General features: G+C 46.1%; 4 long non-coding RNA genes across 4 annotated transcripts in view; 2 read left to right on the top strand and 2 right to left on the bottom strand.

Annotated features, from left to right (window-relative positions):
- Nucleotides 1–13,579, bottom strand: part of LOC308587831 — a 30,206-nt gene extending 16,627 nt beyond the window's left edge. Inside the window, exon 1 of the long non-coding RNA XR_014008542.1 lies at nucleotides 13,467–13,579. This is a non-coding gene — a long non-coding RNA (uncharacterized lncRNA). The remainder of the gene's footprint in view (nucleotides 1–13,466) is intronic.
- LOC308587832 lies at nucleotides 2,642–7,593 on the top strand. Its single transcript, XR_014008543.1, has 2 exons — nucleotides 2,642–3,651; nucleotides 7,348–7,593. It is a non-coding gene; the product is annotated as an uncharacterized lncRNA (long non-coding RNA).
- On the top strand, nucleotides 8,552–12,119 carry LOC308587833. The gene is made up of 2 exons (XR_014008544.1): nucleotides 8,552–11,179; nucleotides 11,230–12,119. It is a non-coding gene; the product is annotated as an uncharacterized lncRNA (long non-coding RNA).
- On the bottom strand, nucleotides 9,890–12,921 carry LOC308587829. The gene is made up of 2 exons (XR_014008540.1): nucleotides 11,917–12,921; nucleotides 9,890–11,809 (listed from the first exon to the last, which is right to left on the bottom strand). It is a non-coding gene; the product is annotated as an uncharacterized lncRNA (long non-coding RNA).
- Nucleotides 13,580–14,732: the final 1,153 nt, after the last annotated feature.

The raw sequence follows: 14,732 nt of genomic DNA, 5'->3' as shown, positions 1-14,732 counted from the left end.
TACAGCACCAGTGGTTATAGCGACAATTCAAATCCTCCGCCTTTTCCAAGAAGTTTAAAGATTACTTGCAGAAGCACTGTAAAATTAAGGAATGTTGAAATGATGTTTGAGTGAAAATAAGTGGTACTGGTAAAGAGATGCTTAAGAAAATGTAAATAGGGATTGATAATTGGAAATGGATATTTATAATAATAGGTTAACATATGGAGTAAGGATGAATGTTAGAGGGTAAGGATTTGCTGAATTTAATATTTGAACTGGAATACAAAATGGGAGGTGTGAGGAGGTCAAGAAACTAGTGAAGAAAATATAAGATTTGAAAATATTAATCTATTTTTCAGTTTTGATTTTTGGCTTTTCTCTTTGTTCTTATTCTTTATTCTTTCTTCTATCAACTGTTTTTCTACTGTGTATCTTTTATTTGTTTAGCTTTTGTAGTTTGAATGCTGGAATTTGTTGGAATTTGTTTTATTGTTTGTGAAATATTAATAAATATCATTTAAAAAAACACAAATCCTCCGCCTTTTCCAGGCACAGTCCATGCTTACCCTTCAATCTGCCGTTTGCTCCGATTGAGCTTTAAAGAGTGGATTTTTGTGAAGAAAGCTCTGGGGCAAAAACCAGCAACAACAATGCTCAATCAATGCTTTTAAGCATGGACTCTGCCTGGAAAGTGTGGGGCAAAAGGCAAGTGTGGATAAGCCCTCCATTTCATACATACACATACCTCAGTTTTCTCACCACCCCCCTCCACAACACTCCATGCCCAGCTTAGTTCTTGTTGGGCTACTTTTTGACTCCCTAAGGCCTGGGGCTCAGAGACTGGAGATCATCCCTGTCAGTCATGATGGAAGTGTGCCAGAGCTCTCCTTGAAGGCACTAGCATCCCCTGGTGTACATTTGTGCACCATCTCTGCCAAACCCATACACAAATTCAGTCCATTTGTGGTACAGCAGAAAAAGGGAAGATCTACTGCAAAATCAGAACTGCTTGCAAAATCTTCCAACCTCCCCACACTTCTTTGAGGGTGGGTAAGTAAGTTTGCTGTTTTGGATACTGCCTTCAGATATGCATTGGCAAAGGGGAGCTCCATTTATTAGCAGCCCAGGCCAAGTTCTCACAAACAGCAGACGAGGAGGCAAACATGTTTCTGGGCTGCTTCACTTTAGATTGTAGGTGGGATTCCCGAGGTTGAGTGCTGCTACAGACAAAATATATAGACAGATGTGAATTCTGTACATAGAAAACATTTATCAGGGGAAACTGAGGCTGCATTCAGACCTGCGGTTTATAAAGCTAGTGCTTCCGCACCAATTTCTAATGCTCTTTTTACACTCTAGTATCTTGTTGCGTTATGGAACTGTGGCTTTTTGATCAATATATGTTTCTGTGCGCTGCTCTGCTTCCCCAGAAGCGGCTTAGTCATGCTGGCCCCATGACCTGGAAGCTGTACGCTGGCTCCCTCAGCCAGTAAAGTGAGATAAGTGCCACAACCCCAGAGTCGTCCGCGACTGGACCTAACGGTCAGGGGTCCCTTGACCTTACCAGAATTGTATGCCAGTATGTTGTTGTTGTTTAGCCGTTTAGTCATGTCCAGCTCTTCGTGACCCCATGGGCCAGAGCACGCCAGGCACCTCTGTCCTCCACTGCCTCCCGCAGTTTGGTCAGACTCATGTTTGTAGCTTCGAGAACACTGTCCAACCATCTCGTCCTCTGTCGTCCCCTTCTCCTTGTGCCAGTATACTATCCCTGATTTCATCAGTGCAAAACTCCCACAATATCTGAGCCAATGGGAATGCAATATGATTTTTTGATGGAAACAACACAGAAACCAGATTCCACTAGATTTTCAGAAATGGCTTTTCCATCATGTGAAAGATCATAATGAATGCAAAAATGAGCAGGTAAAGAAGCGTCGTGAAGATGGAGCAAAGTGCTGCCCTTGTATGGAAGCCTAGTATGGAAGCTTAGTATGGAACTTTTCCACTAGCAGCCAAGGGTTGCTCCCAGATAACCTGTTCATTGAGTATTCAGAGTATTCAGCCTGTAGCATTTGCACAAAGTCTGCAGGGCGGTTAGGTGACACCCGCCATTTAATGAGCCTTCATTCTGATCTGTTTGCAGGGAGTTTTTAGATGACACCATGTTAAGCAATTTTCATCCCACTGTTGGAGAAAATAATAATTTCATAAGACTATCATTTTGATTATTACACTTTCTTTAGTTTATGGCCTAGCTAAACTGCAATGTCCTGTGCTTGTCTAGCTTTTACAGTAACAAAACTAGCTGCTTTTAGGTACTGTACATAAGGTCCTTTCCAGAACATTGAAAAGAATAAGCTGTTAGAATCTAGGGTGGCCATTGTATGTCAGGGTTGTGATATATCCAGGATTTGGCTGTTGGAAACAGTGTCTGGGTGGAAATCGCTGAAATGTCCCCAAAAAAAAATATTGTTTTTTTCACAAAAATTTAAACACACAGACAAATAGACAAACAAACATAAATCATAACCTTATTAAGACTAATCTAATTAACATTGTTAAGTTACTTCCTCGTATCCCCCTGGTTGGATTTCAGTGCATATCATTGTAATGGTTTTCCAAATCAATATTCTTATAAAATTAACGTAATCACTTAACATCTTTCTTACTTCCCAGTTCAGTATTAAACATATTAATTCATCACATATTACATATTTAAATCCTAAGCCTATCCGCTATATGCAAGCTTTTTCCAATTAATTTAACTTAACATATTTAACTAAATAGTCATTAAATTTCGTCCATTCTTCCTGATACTCCTCCTCCTTCTGGTCAGGGACTCTTCCAGTCAGATCGGCTAGCTCTGAAAAATCCATCATCTTCATCTGCCATTCTTCCACTGTTGGTACTTCTTGCGTTTTCCAGTTCTTAGCTAACAAAATTCTTGCTGCAGTTGTGGCATACAGAAATAATTTAACATCTTTTGGGGGCAATTCTAAACCTGTTATTCCAAGAAGAAAGGCCTCTGGTTTCTTTATAAATGTATATTTCAACATTTTTTTCAATTCATTATAAATCTTTTCCCAGAAGTCTTTCACCTTGGGGCAGGTCCACCACATATGATAGAAGGTACCTTCTTTTTCTTTACATTTCCAGCAATGGTTATCACAGTTATGATAAATCTTTGCTAATTTAACAGGGGTCAGATACCATCTATACATCATTTTCATTATGTTTTCCTTTAGTACAGTACATGCAGTGAACTTGACCCCTTTCTTCCACAATCTTTCCCAATCCTCAAACATTATGTTATGTCCTACATGTCTTGCCCAATCTATCACCACTGATTTAACTTGTTCATCCTTTGTATGCCACTCTAAAAATGGGAAATGTAGTGTTTTCACCCCCACCCCACCCCAATGTTGCAGGGGGCATTCTCTGGGTGTTTGGTGCTGCTTTGGAGTGAATCAGATGACACTGGACCTTTGGAGAAATTGTGACCCTTTGGGTTAGGGCACTGAAGCCTCATTTGGGGGGGCGCCATAAAACGTGGGGTTTTCGCTGCCATGGATCACAAAACGGCTGCTGTTTTGTGCAAAGCTGGTAGATTGAGAAACTTGTATTTTATTTTTATTTTAAAAAAGATAAATTAAAGGTGTGTGCTTACAGGTAAACAGATACCAGTGGGCATGCCCATTTTTTTATTTTTTTGAGTTTGACCCTTTTCTCTTTATTATTATTTTTTGTTTTTTATAAAAAAATATTTTATTAAGGGTTTTCTTGTTTTACAGTGTAAGTGTAATACCTCGTATTTTTTTCCCCATGTAACATTTTTACAAATCCCTTTCATTTGTTGAGGCATTAGGGGGAGAAGAAAAAAAGGGGGGAAATAAAGGGGGTGGAGGGAGGGGAGATGGATGGGGGTGGGGTCGGGTAGCGGTGTTTCTATTATGCTTAATGTATGTAGAGTTTGGTGTCAGCATGCTTGTGTTGTTCACTTGTGTTCCTTTGGTGGTGAGAGAGGTTGGGGTTGGCCTAGGGTGTGATTGTTTGTTTGTGACTGGCTGTGGTGATCTTGGTTTTCGTGTGTGAGTGAGGTGGGTGGGTGTTTTGGATCAGCTTAGCCATATTGATTTGTATGCTGTTGGTGGATTATTGTCATTGTCCTGTTGGGCTGTGTATGTGATAAAGGGGAGCCATACCGGGGTGAAGGTGTCTTCTTCTGTTTGTCCCCGTGTCAGTTTCAGTTTATTAGTTAATTTTTCTATTCGGCTGTTTCCCATACTATTTGGTACCATTGGTCCATGCTTACTCCTGACAGGTCTCTCCAGTGTCTGGTTATGGTGTTTCTGGCTGCTGAAAGTAGGTGGGTTATGAGTTCTTTGTGGTGTAACTGGGCATTGTTGTCTTGGAAGATGTTTAGTAGGGCCAATTCTGGGGTGAAGTCTAATACTTGCTTAGTTATTTTACATATTTCTTGTATGGCTGTTGTCCAGAATTGTTGGATTTTGGGACACTCCCAACACATGTGGAGGTATGTGCCTGTGGAGGTGCACCCTCTCCAGCATTTTGGTGAGGTTCCAGGGTGTATTAGCGCTAGTTTCCTTGGTGTTAGGTACCACCTGTAGGTGAGTTTCAGTTTGAGTTCTTTTCTTTTCGTTGATATGGATTTAAAGGGGGGTTTAGACCACATTCTGGTCCATTGAGTGGGGTTAATCTCATAGCCTATGTCATTCTCCCATTGTTTTTTGATTGCGTCTAGGGGATTTGCGGGATTTTGGAGTAGTATTTCGTATATTGCAGATACCATCCCTTTACTGATTCCCTTTGTTGTTAGGAGGAGGTTTTTGAAGGTTGTCAGGGGCCTAGTTGCTGCTGATTTTACTGTTGGGTTGTTTAAGAGGGCATATAGTTGGTGTTGTGTTAACCAGGGCATTTGGGTGTCTTCTAGTTTGTCTTGTATTTCTTGTGTTGACAAGGGTTTGTTATTTTTATAAAAGTCTATTAGGCGATATAAGCCTTTGGTTCGCCAGGTTTTTATCTGGAGGTTTTGTGCTGCAAGGTGGAATAATGGGTGGTACGCCAGGGGGATTAGTGGGGATGGGGTTGGGGATAGTTTGCCTATTTGCGTTTTCCATGCTTTGAGCATGGTCTCTGTGTACCTGTTAAGTGTTGAGGGAATTTTCTTTAGTTTGTTTGGGAGGAGTGGGTATGTTGTGGTGCAGGTATTTTCAATTGTGTCCCTCTCTAGGTGTACCCATTGTTTTGTCTCATCTTCTAGTATATATGGGATTATATGGCGTATTTGGTTGGCAATGTAATATGCTTCTATGTTGGGGATTCCCCATCCTCCTTCTGAGTTGGGGAGGTGCAGGTATTTGGGGCTTATTCTTGGTTTTTTATGTGAGAAGATGAAAGAGTGTAGTTTTCTCTGCCAACTGCGGAGTTGGGTTGAGGGGATCCAGATTGGGGGGGGGGGGGTTTGGAATAGGTAGGTTAGTTTTGGGAGTGTGATCATTTTGATCATGGCTATTTTGTCTGAGAGAGTGAAATTCATGTTATTCCATCTCTTTAGGTCTTTGTTAGTTTGTTGCCACAGGGGCTTGTAGTTGTGGAGGTACAATTTATTGAGGTTTCTGGTTATTTGTACCCCTGGGTATCTGAACTTGGTGTGGCAAAGTTTTATTTTGGTGACCTTCGTGAGTTCTTTTTGGGTGTGAGGAGGGGTGTTGAAGCACATAGCTTCTGACTTTGTAAAATTTACCTGTAGGCCCGACACCATTGCAAATGTGTTGAGTTCTCTGATTAGGGAGGTTGCTGTGCTTATGGGGTCTGGTGTTGTGACATTAGGTCATCTGCAAAGAGCCCTAATTTATAGGTTCTGCCTTTTATTTCCACTCCCTTGATGTCTGTGGCTGCTCGGATGCGGATTGCTAAGGGTTCCAGAGCCAGGATAAATAAGAAGGGAGACAGTGGGCATCCTTGTTTCATGCCTCTTTGGATAGCTATAGTATTCGAATCCATATTGTTAGTTCTGCATTTTGCTGAGGCTTGGGAGTATATTTGTTTGAGGATTTGTAGGAAGTTGGGGCCAAATTTCATGTTAGTTAGTACTGCTAATATGTATTTCCACTCTAAGCAATCAAAGGCTTTGAGGATGTCTAGGGACATAATTGTCAATGGGAGTTTGGTTGCCTTGCTGTGTTCGATCAGGTTCAGTAGTTTCCTGATGGGGTCTGTTATATTGCGGCCAGGGACAAAGCCAGTCTGGTCTGGGGCTATTAACTTGTGTAGGAAGATTTTTAGGCGGTTGGCCAAGATTGATGTGGATATCTTGTAGTCTTGGTTTATTAATGAGATTGGGCGGTATGATTCTACTTTGAGGCTGTCTTTTAGTGGTTTGGGGGATGGGGCCCCCTTTTAGGATGTCGTTGAATAGGCGGGTCATGTAGGGCATCAAGGGTTCTTTGAATTTCCTATAGAATTCTGCTGTGAAACCGTCTGGGCCTGGGGCTTTGTGTGGTTTCAGGTTTTTGAGGACCGCATCTATTTCCTCTGGGGTGATAGGGCTGTCGATGAATTCCTGTTCCTCATCAGTTAGGGTAGGCATGGTCAGTCCTGCTAGAAATGAAGCGGGGGTCGCTCAGGAGTTTGCTGCCTTTGGGTGGGTTGTGTATTTCTTGTAGGAAGGTGATGTGTGGTTTCATGGTATTTATGAATGAGGTGATGTGTTTTCTTTTGATGGGGTTTCCCAGCCCCCTCCCATTTAATGTAATTGCTTTTCGGTTAGCCATTTTGCTTATCTATTATGTGGGGCGATTCCCTGCCAACCCGTTTGGGTTGTCTTGTATCTCTCTCTTTGTGTTGTTTAAAGTACCAGTGGGGTTGTGCTGACCTAGGGTGTGGTGGGTGGGGGGCTAATGGGATTAGAGTAAGAATTGGGTTAAAGAGTAGGGGGTAAGTTGTAGAGAGTTTCCTATATGTAGTCATATAGGTGTTTGTTTGGGGTATTTTAGGCCATCTGGCATTTAGCCGGTTGGTCCTAGGTCTCAGCTGGTGTGGAAGGCCGTGTTCAAGGACAGGCCATCCCCCCTGTTGTTTGCGATAGGGGGAGATCAGTGAGACAGTGTGAAGTGACTTTGTAACGTCGCTGTCAGGTATAAGGTTCATAAGCCATGTTGCCAATGTTATGAGCAACATTGTTGGGGTGTTGGGGTGGGGATGTGGGTGTTGGTACGCTCTGGTGCCACCATAGTGCTGGTTGGGTATCAGATTTTAGCCTGATTGTGGGTTGTGTTATTAAGGTTGGAGGAGTTGTTTTCCCTTAGTATGGAGTATGGGGATGTTGAAGGTGTGTGCTTACAGGTAAACAGATACCAGTGTGCATGCCCGTTATGACCTCAGGCAAGAATCAAGAAAATACAGGTGGTCCCTCTTAACTGACATTCTTAACTGAACAGAACTGAAGGGAGGGGCTGGTTCTGGAGCAAAGCTGTTTAGATTGGGTTTGGGTGGATGCGAAGAGGATGCCTCCAACTTCTTGGGCTTTGCTTCTCAACTTATTCTGCCTTCTGGGACCCCCCAGCCCAAGACCAACCACCTCTTGGATAGGGGAGCATGCAGATATTTTGGAATGTGAGTGTGGGGCAGGATGACCGCGTATGAAAGCTCATTTGAGTACAAGTGCCGGCCCCCCATTTCTCTCCCATGGAGGCCCTGAACTGGCCAGCTCCTTGTTCAGCGCCTCCAAGGGAGAGAAAAGGGAACCTCAGTTACTCTTTGCCGTCTGAGGACAATGTCTCACTCCCAGAGCCCCAAGACTTACGGCTGCTGCTCTAACAGCCTCAGGACACCCAAGGGATCATGAGCAAAGCACACAAGCCCTGCCCGCCGGATACGAAGCACTCTCCTGAGAGAATTGGGGTTTTTAATTGGCTGAACAGAGTTTCAGCCCTTGGGGAATTTGATTTCTTAAGCATACACCTTCCCCTTCCTTGTGTCCCTGGTGAGAAAAGCCAATCCTGCTCTCTTCCTTTGGTAATTTAATCAGAGGAAAGAACTCTTTCCATGGTCTAATAGATTTGCTGAATCATGAATTCTGCACATGCACAGAGGCTATACCTCTTGAAACCCCAAAGATGGGCAAGATGGGGCATTTCTCTCCACCTGGCTCCACCGGATATTGCTGATGGCCAATGAAAGCCCAAGTAGAGATTCCTAGTGGGGATGTTGCTGTGGTATATTGGAGGAGCAGGGCCAGGGGGCTAACTTGGACACCTGAGAACACAAAAAAGCAGCAGCAAAAAAACAACATGTTTCCTTTTAAATGGACCTTCCTGCTGAGTGTAAAGCACAGATCCTCATTTTTAAAGGGGAAAGGGAGAGAAGGCTTCTCCCAAAGTGTTAGAAGGCCACAAATAATGTAACAATAGAACAAAACAAATGTTCCATTTCATGTGATACAGAATCCTATGTGCAAATCTGTTAGATTGAGAAATGTGTATTAAATAAGGGGGGGGGGAATTAAAAGTGTGTGCTTGCAGGTAAACAGATTGGAGATTTCCTGCAAGATCTCATTGAAGTCTTGCAAGATGTCTAGGAGAGCAAAATATGTATTGAGATTTGGGAGAGATCTTGCATGCTCTTTCAGGGACCAAAGCCATCACTGCTGCAGCGCCAAAGGCAGGTGGCTAAGGGGTGGTGAGTGTCCCACGGGGCGAAATGGGATGTACCCCCCCCTCAAGCTCAGGATTCCAGAACTAACAACTGTCAGTTGAGAGGGCCGGAAGGCAAGGACCCACAGCCCAGGTGGGGCTCGCTAACTTGGGGAGGAGGTGTGTGATTCCTCAGCTGGAATAGATGCAGGACAGTTGAGGCTCACATGCCTCATCACCGCAGAAGCTATAACTGGAAAGCTGTCCTGGCCAGGCCTGTGTCCTTTGGCTCCAGTTGGGAGTGAAACAGATGACGTCTGATTTTGGGCAAAATATTTTTTTTTAAAAAATTATGATTTTCAAGTTTATACATTTCAATAATTTTGCAGTCATTTTAACATTTCAAAACTTGACTTCCTTCTCGCTCTTTCTGCAGTTCCTTAAATTGATTCTTCATATCTTATGCATATCCAAATTACCTTAATTTCTTCATTTATGCATCTGCTTTAAATATATAATCTTATTAAACTGCAGGTTATTCCAATAATCCTGCCAATGTTCTTATCTGTTTACAGTTTGTAACTACCGGTATTCATTAAACCATTTCCATTCTTTAATAAAAAGTTTGTTCTCTTGCTCCTAGAAACGGTCAGCATGCGACAGAGGCCACATCCTGGGAACGGCTTTGACTGGCCACCTAAACCAGGTGAGGGCAGCCAAGGAGTCTCAAATGCTCAGGAACTTCCCCTGTGTGCAAAGACAGGCTCCAGCAGATTGAGCGGACAAGACCAAGCGTGGGCCCAGTGGTCAAGAAGGTGGTTTCTGCAATGCTGTGGAGGGAAGTGAGGGGCAGATGGGGCTCATCCACCTAGAAAGAAAGCCCATCGAGTAGAAGGAAAACTCTGATCCTCATTTGCCTTGTGGGATGTCTTTGGGAGCTGAAAAGGCTAAGGAGTAAACCCTACACAAATCTGGAGTGGAGTCCCTCAGGCGGTTGGATGGCGCCGTTTACAACCCCTTCTGACAACTCCTGCAGCCCAACTGGTGCCTAACTCTGCTTTCCTTGGAGACACATCTGCAAGGCCAAGAGGGAGTCTTGTCATCTGGGAAGCCCAGGACCTCCAGACACACTGCCCACACTTGCTCCCTGGAGAGGTCCCTTTGGGACTGCTGACACCCTTGCTTGACTTTGGACCTCACCCCCGGAGGCGCACTCCATTGCTTCTCAAGACAGACAAATGCCAACATTAAAAAACTATTTGAAAGAATTTTATTTCATTCACAAAAGACAATCTGGCATGTGATTAGGACAGTGCTTTTCAGACAACGGGTGACACGTTTATTGATCTAGTTTGGAAGTCTCTGTCTTGTCTTCGCACATGCGCAGTTCCATCTAGGAGCAACAACAATGGAAGGAGCCAAACTGTTGGCTCCTGCAGCGAGACTCAGGATTTCCACTCATGCTCACAAACGTAGGAAAAGGCACCGCCTAGGATAAAAGGATGATCACAGAGTAGCATGTTTGTAAAGGAACTTGATTAGAATAATAATAATGTTGTTTTTTTATTTTTCTATTTGGGTTTGTGGGGAAGGGGGGGGACTGGGTCTTGGTGGGGAGGGAGATCTGTGCTGGAGCTGCTGGTCTCACTGCTGTCGCTGCCCGGAAGAGAAAATAAGACAAAAGATTTTTAATCTTTCCATTTATTATTATGTTGACAACCCATCTTTCCTTCAAGGATCTTCAGGTGGCTTACGCTATTCTCCCTTTCTTTAATTATACTTATTTCCTCAGTCCATTTCTCTTCCAATATCTCTTCCTCCTCCTCCTCCTCGCAGACCAGGAGGTGGATTTTAGGGGCACGACAGCAGGAGGCCAGCATCTCGCACAGCCTGCCACACTGGCCATTCTCTCTTTCAACAGCCTTTGAGAACAACTGAGTAGGCATCTAGAGCGTCAACTGAACAGGCATATGGATCAGCTAGTCACTGGGCACAGTCTATTCTTTTGGAGGGGGCTTTCCCCAGTTTCCATTTATAAGAAGTTTGAAAGGTTGCCTCTTTATAAAGTCTGTTTCCTTGTGACGAGAGACCACACTGGAGACTCATAGTGTTTTTGAAATATATAAAGGTAAAGGGACCCCTGACCATTAGGTCCAGTCATGGCTGACTCTGGGGCTGCGGCGCTCATCTCGCTTTATTGGCAGACCGGTCACGTACAGCTTCCGGGTCATGTGGCCAGCATGACTAAGCTGCTTCTGAACCAGAGCAGCGCACGGAAATGCCCTTTACCTTCCCACCGGAGCGGTACCTATTTATCTACTTGCACTTTGACGTGCTTTCGAACTGCTAGGTTGGCAGGAGCAGGGACCGAGCAATGGGAGTTCACTCCGTCGTGGGGATTCGAACCGCCGACCTTCTGATAGGCAAGTCCTAGGCTCTGTGGTTTAACCCACAGTGCCACCCGCATCCCTGTTATTTATTTATTTAGATACTTGGGTTTTGGGCGAAGGGAGAACTGGGTCCTGGAGCGGGGTAGAGCTGTAGTGGAGCTGCTGCCCTCACTGCTATCGCTGCCTGGAAGAGAAATGAAGAGAAAAAATTCTTAATTGATGACCCATCTTTCCTGCAAGGATCTCCAGGTGGCTTTCGTTATTCTCCCTTCCTCCCTTCCTCATCCCATCCCTGAACTCTTCTTGAATCAGGGAGCTGCCTCCCCCCATCCCAGTGATCCAGATTCTCTCTGGCCTCCCTGTTCCTCAAGAACAAAGATCACCATCTCTCACCATCTCTATTGGCATCGGTGGCATCCATCCCCTGGTCGCTTGGTCTTACATTAGTTGTTTCCACCTTCACTAAAGATTCCTTCTGATCTTCATAACCATCACTTCATTCTCCCATTTCTCTTCCAATATCTCTTTCTCCTCCTCCTTGTAGACCAGGGGATGGATCTTTGGCACGTGACAGCAGGAGACCAGCAGCTCATGCAGCCAATCTTTATAAACTAATCTAACCATGACATGGTTCCCTACGTTTCTGAATCTTGAGGGATAGTAAAAGAAACAGAATGCAGAAGGAATTAGGAATCCTACTTATACTTCATATGAAGAAAGTCTCTTCATTACACCAGAAAATGTATTTCCTTTCTCACAAACTACCTCCTCAAACTAAATATGCTCATCTTTAGTTTTATAGTCCCTCTCCTCTTTTGTCCAGTTCTGCCCCTCCTTTTGCCACTTTTCTTTTCTTGATTCTCCAATTAGTCCGGCCGTTTCTCCCAGACCATGCTACGCCATCTTTGCCATCTTTATAGGTTCGTGTTTAATATAAGTTCAATATTAAAAGTGTTGCCTTCTCTTTTACCTTTGTTTTCCAGGAACTTCCACTCTTTTACCACAAACAGCGCTGACAATCCAAGTCTTTTAACTCAGTCTCTTTCGCTGGGCTCACGCCACTTCAAAGTAAAAAACAAGTTAAGTCCTTGAATTCCGCTTCTTTTAATGGGCTGCTACTACTGCTGCTGCAGAGTGAAATTTGAATCTGTCTTCCTTTTCTTACTGGTACTTGTTAGAGAAATCTTCGCTTATGGTTAAGTATAATGAGAAAGATTTCCAATATATTTAAGATAAAATCTCCTGTTCTTTACTCTTTATGTGCTAGTCTTTTGTGTCTGTTTCTGAGCAGTGCACTTTGTATAAATAAGTCTCACAGACCCTCTTCTCCTCAAGCCCTCCTTGTTAGCTTAGTCCAGTAATGAAGGGGATTGGGAAAGTGAGAGATTTTGCTGCCGTTCTTACCGTTTGGGACTTGGAGGCTTGCTGCTGAGGATTGCTTGTGTCCTTGCGTCTAGGTACTCTCTGTCGACTTACCTCCTGGTTAGGACGTGGGCTTTTTTGATGCTGCCGGACAATGTCAGCCCTGGGCCACGCCCAGAGCCTTTTTGGGGGTCGTGTAGCCTCCGTGTTGCCCCCCAAAGTTCCCTCTAACAGCTGCTAGGCGCGGAGAACCCACGAAGCACATCCACAACGGAGGGCGGAAAAACCGGAAGCCCTTACATACCAGGTTTGGGAGGGGGATTTGGTCTGCGATAGGCTTTTTCCGTAGGGACACGGGTGGCCCCAGAGCCTATGGCTTGCTGATCAGAAGGTCGGCAGTTCGAATCCCCGCAACGGGGTGAGCTCCCGCTGCTCGGTCCCAGCTCCTGCCAACCTAGCAGTTCGAAAGCACAAAGTGGAAGTAGATAAATACCATATTTTTCGCTCTATAGGACGCACTTTTTCCCCAACAAAAATTTGGTTTTGTAATTTGGAACTAATGTGATTTGATTGGTTTGCTAATAAAAATTATTTTGTAAAAAAAAAAAATTCAGGGGAAAGTTGTGTGCGTCCTACGGAGTGATTGCAGGCTGCGCAGCTAAGCCCAAAGCCAGAACAGGGAGAAGGAGCGCTGCACAGCGCTCCGTCTCACTGTTCTAGCTTGGGGTTAGCTGCGCAAAGCCTCCGCAGGGCAGTGGGGTGAAGGCACCCTGCTGCCCTGCGGAGGCTTCAAAGGCCGTCCCCGAAGCCAGAACAGCGAGGCGGAGCACTGCGCAGAGCTCCGTCTCACTGTTCTAGCTTGGGGATGGCTGCGCAAAGCCTCCGCAGGGCAGCGGGGTGAAGGCACCCTGCTGCCCTGCGGAGGCTTCAAAGGCCGTCCCCGAAGCCAGAACAGCGAGGCGGAGCACTGCGCAGAGCTCCGTCTCACTGTTCTAGCTTGGGGATGGCTGCGCAAAGCCTCCACAGGGCAGCGGGGTGCCTTCACCCCTCTGCTCTGTGGAGGCTTCAAAAGCTGCACTCTGTTGGCTTCAGGCAGCTATCCGCAAGCTTTCGGAGCGCAGCAGGAGTTCCCGCTGCGCTCCGAAGGCTTGCGGATAGCCGCCTGAAGCCTGGAGAGTGAGAGGGGTCAGTGCACACCAATCCGGAGCACTGCGCAGAGCTCCGTCTCACTGTTCTAGCTTGGGGATGGCTGCGCAAAGCCTCCGCAGGGCAGCGGGGTGAAGGCACCCTGCTGCCCTGTGGAGGCTTCAAAGGCCGTCCCCGAAGCCAGAACAGCGAGGCGGAGCACTGCGCAGAGCTCCGTCTCACTGTTCTAGCTTGGGGATGGCTGCGAAAAGCCTCCGCAGGGCAGCGGGGTGCCTTCACCCTACGGCTCTGCGGAGGCTTCAAAAGCTCCCGCTGCGCTCCGAAGGCTTGCGGATAGCCGCCTGAAGCCTGGAGAGTGAGAGGGGTCAGTGCACACCAATCCGGAGCACTGCGCAGAGCTCCGTCTCACTGTTCTAGCTTGGGGATGGCTGCGCAAAGCCTCCGCAGGGCAGCGGGGTGAAGGCACCCTGCTGCCCTGTGGAGGCTTCAAAGGCCGTCCCCGAAGCCAGAACAGCGAGGCGGAGCACTGCGCAGAGCTCCGTCTCACTGTTCTAGCTTGGGGATGGCTGCGCAAAGCCTCCACAGGGCAGCGGGGTGCCTTCACCCTACGGCTCTGCGGAGGCTTCAAAAGCTCCCGCTGCGCTCCGAAGGCTTGCGGATAGCCGCCTGAAGCCTGGAGAGTGAGAGGGGTCAGTGCACACCAATCCCTCTTGCTCTCCAGGCTACGCTTCGCTGGAGAGGCGCTGCACAGTTTTCCCTCTCTGCGCAGTGCCCCTTCAGCGAAGCAGGAGGAGAAATGGAAGGGGCTCCGTTTCTCCTGCCGCTTCGCTGAAGGGACGCTGAGCAGAGAGGGAGAGAATTCCCCCCCTCCCCGTTCTCCACCTCCTATGGTCCAGTGCATCTTATGGTCCGGTGCGTCCTATAGAGCGAAAAATACGGTAGGTGCCGTTCTGGTGGGAAGGTAAACAGTCTTTCCGTGCACTGCTCTGGTTTCGCCAGAAGCGGCTTAGTCATCCTGGCCCCATGATCCGGAAGCTGTACTCCGGTTCCCTCAGCATATAGAGCGAGATGAGCGTGCAACCCTAGAGTCGTCCGCGAGTGGACCTAACGGTCAGGGGTACCTGTACCTTTACCTAGGCTTTTTCCAGATCTGCCTTACTGCCCTATGTTTCTAAATCTTGAGGGAGAGCATAAGAAG

Source organism: Podarcis bocagei, assembly GCF_964188305.1.
Source record: "Podarcis bocagei genome assembly, chromosome: 5".
Classification (NCBI taxonomy): domain Eukaryota; kingdom Metazoa; phylum Chordata; class Lepidosauria; order Squamata; family Lacertidae; genus Podarcis; species Podarcis bocagei.
This window is presented reverse-complemented; position numbering and strand designations above follow the sequence as displayed.